Source organism: Ranitomeya imitator, chromosome 2 (assembly GCF_032444005.1).
Source record: "Ranitomeya imitator isolate aRanImi1 chromosome 2, aRanImi1.pri, whole genome shotgun sequence".
NCBI classification, from domain to species: Eukaryota; Metazoa; Chordata; class Amphibia; order Anura; family Dendrobatidae; genus Ranitomeya; species Ranitomeya imitator.
The window spans coordinates 286,347,586-286,355,723 of NC_091283.1; positions in this window are offsets into that span (position 1 = coordinate 286,347,586).

An 8,138-nucleotide genomic window follows, 5' to 3' on the forward strand; every position below is an offset into this window, starting at 1 on the left:
ATGGAAAATTAATGAACATGATGCTTTTTTAACGTGATGCTTTTTTTTTTTTGCGGAAAAAAAACGCATCATGTGCGCAAAAATTGCAGAATGCATTATAATTGATGGGATGCATATGTATGCGTTTTTTTATGCATTTTTATAGCGGACAAAACTGCGAAAAATCCTGAACGTGTGCACACAGTCTATCATGCAGATAGCATCACTTGGTGTCTGCCAGATGCAACTCTGATGTTTACAATCACTTCTTGTCCCCAGGCATACTGTGTTCTAATACTACAAGCTCCATCATGCGTTGCAGTGGCACGTGAGCCAGCACTTAGCACGTCTTCTCCATTTTCCACACATATATACTGTATATATATGTGTATACATAGACATATGCACACACATTTCCTATTCTTTTGCTTGTTTGTCACACTTACATGTGTCAGATCACCAAACAAAAGCAAATATTAGGCAAAGATAACACAAAATACAGTTTTTAAATGAAGGTCTTTATTATTACAGGATAAAAAATCCAAACCTACAGGGCCCTGCGTGAAAAAGTGATTGCCCCCTAAACCTAATAACTGGTTGGGACGCCCTTAGCAGCAACAACTGCAATCAAGTGTTTGCGATAACTGGCAATGAGTTTCTGGAGTTATTTTGGCCACTCATCTTTGTAGAATTTCCGAGCATGAACCGCCTTTCTAAGGTCATGACACAGCATCTCAATCGCATGGCTCCCAACCGTCCCGGATTCAGCTGGACTGTCCTGTCACATCTCAGCTGTTCTCCCAACTTCTATACTCACCTCTCCACCGTTTTCATTGCTCCCATAGCTCCTCCTCGGAGGGTGGGGCTGCTTCTCTCTGCTGAGTCCATAAATTAAATGTAATATTCACTTCCCCTCCAGTGATTGGTCTCCCCAAGACTATGAACTTCCATCTCAGTGTCTGCAGGCTGTTGCTTTACCAATGAGCCAAAGCTCACAATGCTGGAGATGGGAGAATTTGGTCATATTGACCGCTATATTGCTGGCAATGGACTCAGAAGAAGAGTATACACATCCATAGCAATACATTATGTATACAGTTGTGCTCAAAAATTTACATACCCCGGCAGAATTTTTGCTTTCCTGGCCTTTTATCACAGAATATGAATGATAACACCAAAACTTTTTCTCCACTCATGGTTAGTGGTTGGGTGAAGCCATTTATTGTCAAACTACTCGGTTTTCTCTTTTTAAATCATAATGACAACCCAAAACATCCAAGTGACACAGATCAAAAGTTTACATACCCTGGTGATTTTGGCCTGATAACATGCACAGAAGTTGACACAAATGTGTTTGAATGGTTACTAAAGGTAACATCTTCACCTGTGACCTGTGACAAATGCCAGGAAAATTGTTCAGGATGCAAAGAAAAACCCACAAATAACATCAGCTGAAATACAGGACTCTCTGAAAACTAGCGGTGTGGCTGTTTCAAGATGCACAATAAGGCTACGTTCACATTTGCGTTGTTGGGCGCAGCGTCGGCGGCGCGACGCAACCAACGCAAATACACAATGCAGTGTTTTGCGACACATACGTTGTCATAAGACCCTACATATCACGAATTTTGGCGCAGGGAAAACGCTACAAGAAGCGTCCTCTGCGCCCTGTCTTGTGCGTCTATATGACGCATGCGTCTTAAAACGCAGTACAATGCATACCAGCGCATGTCCATGCACCCCCCATGTTAAAGATAGGAGCACATGACTAATGCGTCGGTATGCGTCGACGACGCTGCACCCAACAACGCAAATATGAACATAGCCTTTGGAGGCACTTGAAGAAAAATGGGCTAAGTGGTCTGGCCGAGTCACCAGATGAAAGCCATTACTGCGCAAATGTCACAAAATATCTTGCTTACAATACGCAAAACAGCACAGAGACAAGCCACAAAACTTCTGGAATAAGGTAACTCGGAGTGATGAGACCAAAATTTAACTTTTTGACCACACCATAAACGTTACATTTGGAGAGAGGTCAACAAGACCTATGATGAAAGGAACACCATTCCTACTGTAAAGCACAGAGGTGGATCGCAAATATATTTTGGGGATGTCCATGAACAGAAAAAATAGAAGTGCACTCACCAGTCCTTATGAGTTACGAGCCTTTATTGAAAATGCATGCAGGTAAATTTAAGGGAGAACGTGGAATAGACGGACGACGGCCGTTTCGTGCTGCTGCACTTCTACGGGTCCGAATGCCTACAGGAAGCAGGGGAGCACCCTTTAACTGCCATGATCGACAGGGAAAAAAATACTGCCATATCCATTTTTTTCGTTAAGGCCTAAAGGGCCCATAGCGTTAGTGCGCAGAATCCATCTGCCCTCCGCTCTTAACAGCAGTCTATGAAAATTGCCTCCTCGTTGCGGTAAGGATACCTGTTCCAACCCAGCAAAACGTAGTACACTTATTTTTCCTGCATGTACCTGTCTAACGTGGCTAATTAGCCTAGGGGCCCCCCTCCCAGTGCGGATGGAGTTAAAATGCTCCCTTACTCTAATAAACAGCGGGCGGATAGTTTTTCCAATATAATAATAGCCGCAGGGGCAGAGGATTGCATACACTATGTGTGTGGACCTACATAAAATGAAATGCCGCACATAGTGCGAAATGGAGCCAAGTTGTAATCTAATACCCGTCAAATGGAAAGAACAGAAATTACAGTGTCCGCATCTAAAGTTCCCCTTTGGGGCACCCGTCTCTAACCAGTTACTTGTGTCATATGAGTAAGGGAGCATTTTAACTCCATAACGCTATGGGCCCTTTAGGCCTTAATGAAAAAATGGATATGGCAGTATTTTTATGATTTGTATTTTATGTTGTATCTTCTGTGTATATTTATTGTTGGATTTGTATTCTGTTATAATTTGGTATAATTTGCGGTTTCTGTTATTTCACAATTTGGTGGGTGGGTTTTTCACCTTCTTGGTAGGGAGGAGGGGAGTTCCCTGTCGATCATGGCAGTTAAAGGGTGCTCCCCTGCTTCCTGTAGGCATTCGGACCCGTAGAAGTGCAGCAGCACGAAACGGCCGTCGTCCCTCTATTCCACGTTCTCCCTTAAATTTACCTGCATGCATTTTCAATAAAGGCTTGTAACTCATAAGGGCTGGTGAGTGCACTGCTATTTTTTCTGTTCATTGATGTTCGTATTTGAATCTTTATGGTGCACCCGAATGTCCGTTTTGGTGTCTCACGGACTCTGCAGCGGCACATAGCAGTAGGCATTTCGGGGAAGTACGGGCAGCGGTGCCGTGTTATTTTTTTCCTGCTACACTGACATTATTTTGGGGATGTGTGAGCTACAAAGACACAGGAAATTTGGTTAAAGTTGAAGGAAAGATGAATGCAGCATGTTATCAGCAAATACTGGCGACAAATTTGCAGCCTGGACCTGCGCATGGATGTACTTGGACGTTCTAACATGACAATGACCAAAAACACCCGGCCAAGTTGACCTGTCATTGACTACAGCAGAACAAAGTGAAGGTTCTGGAGTGGCCATCTCAGTCTCCTGACCTCAATATCATTGAGCCACTCTGGGGAGATCTCAAGCACACAGTTCATGCTACACAGATCAGGAATTTACAGGAACTGGAGGCTTTTTGCCAAGAAGAGTGGGCAGCTTTACCATATGAGGAAATAAAGAACCTCATCCACAACTACCACAAAAGACTTCAAGCTGTCAATGATGTTAGAGGGGGCAATACACGGTATTAAAGAATGGGGTATATGAACTTTTGATCAGTGTCATTTGGCTTTCTTCTGGCGACTTGACCATGCAGCCCATTTTTCTGCAAGTGCCTCCTTATTGTGCATTGCATCAAAAAAAAGGAACCATGTATATAAAGTGCACACCCAAATCGTAGAAAAAGGCGACCAAAAGTGATAATATCACCATATGGGGCAGCCCAGCATGTAGCATCAGCAGTCAAAGCGTCAGGGGGAGAATAGTCCCGGGTCCAGAGGAGTGTGAGGGAAGCCCCACGCGTATCGCTGCTCAGCGCAGCTTTGTCGAAGCGACTTGGTCGCTTTTTAGTTCTACCTTCTGGCTCTGATTTCCCTCCATACTACTTTCCATTATAATGGAATGCCTTCACTAGCTTCTTTGCAATCTCTATGGGGCTTATTGGAGCTCTCTTGGGAACATCAGCACCTATTATATAGGCATATATATATATATCTTCCATGAAGTCTGTGGACGCCCAGAGGTTATGTGGAGTTTTTTTGCCTTGCTTATTTGCATGTCAACAACAAATTATTGTGTTTATGTGTAGTGTCATTTCAGGGACTTATAGTGCCTTTGTGACTTTTTTATATATATTATAATGTCATGGGACTAGTGGTGATGTGGTTTGTTCTTTTAATACCGTTTTAGTGTGGATTTTTGTCAATTAATAAATTTTGTACCTATTATACATATACAATTTTTCTACGATTTGGGTATGCGCTTTGTATGCATGGTTCCTTTTCTTTTTTTTATGCATTGTTCCCCCCTATGCAATAAGCTGCACCTCTATATGTCATTGTTTGACCCAGTAGTGCTCACCGGCCCTCTTTTTTCTATACCTTATTGTGCATCTTGGAACAGCCACACCGCTAGTTTTAAGAGTCCAGTATGTCAGCTGATGTTATTTGTGGGTTTTTCTTTGCATCCTGAACAATTTTCCTGGCATTTGTCACAGGTCACAGGTGAGGATGTTCCCTTTAGTAGCCATTCAAACCCATTTGTGTCAACTTCTGTGCATGTTATCAGGCCAAAATCACCAGGGTAAGTGAACTTTTGATCAGGGTCATTTGGATGTTTTGGGTTTTCATTATGATTTAAAAAGAGAAAACACAATAGTTTGACAATAAATGGTTTCACCCAACCACTAACCATGAGTGGAGAAAAAGCTTTGGTGTTATCATTCATATTCTCTGAAAATAGGCCAAGAAAGCAAAAATTCTGCCAGGGTATGTAAACGTTTGAGCACAACTGTATAATAATGTATTTTATGGCACCTGTATAATGAGGTGAAGACAAATTTTTTTTATGGTGCCTGTATACTGAGGTGAAGAAAATACCGTATTTTTCGGAGTATAAGACGCACCGGACCATAAGACGCACCCCAAATTTGGGGTGAAAATAGCAGAAAAAAAGATTTTTTATAAGATGGGGGTCCATCTTATTGTCCGAATTTAAAGTATCTTACCTGAGGGCTGGCGGTGGCAGAGCAGGGTCACAGGAGGCATGGTGTTGGCAGAGGTGCGGTGATGCGGTGGGCGATATGGTGTGCACCCGGGTCCCTTCCTGTTTAGGTGGGCGACGCCATGGCCTGGTGTCCATGGGGGGGTTGCAGCAGTGCTGTGGCGGCGGCAGTGATGCAGGGATGATGAGGCGCAATGTGCGGTATGGCGTGAGCAGGGTCCCTTCCAAAGGTGAGGTGACGCAGCCGTATCCAAGGTAAGCAGCAGAGCCAGATGAATCATGGCTTTATAGGTGGTGGTGGCCATCTTCCTGAGGCCGTGCGTGCGTGGATGAAGTGCTCTGTTTCCCGGGGCTTCAGGAAAATGGCCGCGGGAGGCCCTGTGTGCAGAGATGGAGATCGCGGTGGCCATTTTCCTGAAGCCGAGTTCGCAGATTTAGATCTCGGCTTCAGGAAAATAATAAGCATCACAAATCAGTAATGAACCCGGACATATTTGTTTCAATATAATCGCAACGACCCGCACAGCACAGCGATCAGATTATTTACAGGAATCGGTAAATTATGGGGGGAAAAAGGCGTAATTGATATTTTTCTCTATTAAACCCATAAAATACTGTAATAAATGTGTAATGCTGAGGTCGTGTTCACATGTAGCCTAAATGCCGAGTTCTTTCTTCTGCATGTGTCCGCACAAGATTTTTTTCCCCATATTTGATGCGTTTTTGGGGCAGATATTTAGCCGCGTTTAACACTTTTTTAATAGTACAGAAAAGCTTTGATTCTGCACTTAAAAATGTAACGGTGTTTTTTCTCTTCATACATTTTTTTTTTTCTTACGTTTTTTTCAGAAGAAGCTTATAGAGAAAAAATGCATCAAACCCCAGAGTTCAGCAGCGTCTTCAGGCCACAGAGAGCGGAGATTTCATGGAATCACATCCACTGTGCTGTGAAATTTAGACCTTGTTCACATGTAGAGTAAATGCTGCGGATTTTCTGCTGCTTTTTTTCATAAAAATTCTGCTGTTTAACTGTCCAAGCAAAGTGGATGAGATTCCATGAGAACCGCGCCGCTATTAGGATCCAGCAATCAGTATCTCACATTATGTAACAGTCAGTATTTCTCTATATGTCGTCCCTCCGCCTGTTACAGCTGTTCTTCCTTCCCTTCTTTCCTTGCCTTTCCCGTTCCTTTTCTTCCCCTCCGGCCTCTTAAATGTTTTATATAAGGTCTTATACCTGTACGGTAATGGTAACCCCTTTCCCTGCCTATCCTGTGCAGACCAATATTTTTCAGTTTCCTTCTATCCCTTTCATTTTCCCCATTTTCCTTAATAAACCATATTTCCCTCCCCCTTCTCATCCTTATTCCTTTCCACCCTGTATTTTGCCTACGTCTTTCATCCCTTTATATTTCCCTTTTTTGCTGTTATTTAGTCCCTGTTTGCCTCTATATTACTAGGTGTCCACCAGGTCTTCGCTAGAGCTACTGGTGGAGAGGACAGGCTGGACAGCCGATAGTGCCCAGGACTGGAGCAGCTGATCGGGGGTCAGAGACACAAGTGTAAGGTACAAAAGGCAACACAGCCCAACCACTAGCAGCATGAACTGCCTAGGAACCAACATTCAGCAGAGTGGTGGGTGGAGCTGCCTAATATAGGACCTGCCGGCACAGGATAGGCTGGGGAACCTAATCTCTGAAGGACACAGCAGGGTTACATTCCTGTAGAGACTGGCCAATCCCCCCTAAGGCCAAACAGAAGCAACATACTGAGAAGCCGTGCGGTGACCATAGTGAGTAGGGAGGCGCTGAGAAGGCAGGTGAGGTACCACCGTGACACCTGGTTAGGAACCCACTCCGACAAGTATAAAACATATAATACTGGTGGATAAAACAAGACTGAGCACAAGACCTTCACCACCGTCTACATATCATAGGGGAGATCTCATGACACCTTCTCTCCATCTACCTGATGATCCTGAGGAACATTGGGATCTTCTTGTTTACAGTCCTGTGGAAGAAGAGGACGGGGACATCTCTCTGGTGTTGTCCTCTTACTGGATAGATCTGGAGGAAACACATACAGGGACTGAATTCATTCTTTACATACAGATAATTATAGGCCGTATGTATTTAGTCCTGTCTATTACCTGGTGATGTGAGGGGCTGGGGAACCTCCATCATGATGTCCTTGTACAGATCTTTGTGTCCTTCTAAATACTCCCACTCCTCCATGGAGAAATAGACGGAGACATCCTGACACCTTATAGGAACCTGACACATACAATGATACCGTCATCCCCCGATCCCTTCATAGCGTTACTGTGTTTTGCTTTTTTTTAAATTCGTTTATTAATTCCAGAGTAAACAAACAATGCACACATTACATTTATCATTATTAAGTATACCATCAGATACAAATGATTACAGAACATCATCATATCCAAAGTTTACAGAAGTAATAAACTGTGCATGTTGAATCACTAGCAGAGGCGTATCTAGGGCTTCTGGCACCCAGGGCAAGAATTCATTTTGGCGCCCCCCCCCCCCCCCCCCAGGACATATGCGATTTTCACACTTAGTCATGTACCTTCAAGCTCCTCTCCCTAATGCTCTCAATGTTCAGTGAAAAACGGAGAAGCAGAAGAGAAGCTCGTTGTCACAGGACCGTAAGTATGAAAGTCGCATATGAGAGAAGTGTCCATGTGATGACTACTGGAACCTGCAGAGCTGAATCCTGACATCGCAGGCTTCTGAATTCTCACAACTAATGTGCTGCACATTTTTAGGATTCTCCCTTGCCTGTGGACAGTCATGTCAGCACAAGTATGTGATTTGTATACTTCTGGCCACATTCCGACTAGACGTGTCTGACCTCGCTCAGTTAATTTTCATTGAGTGAGGCCAC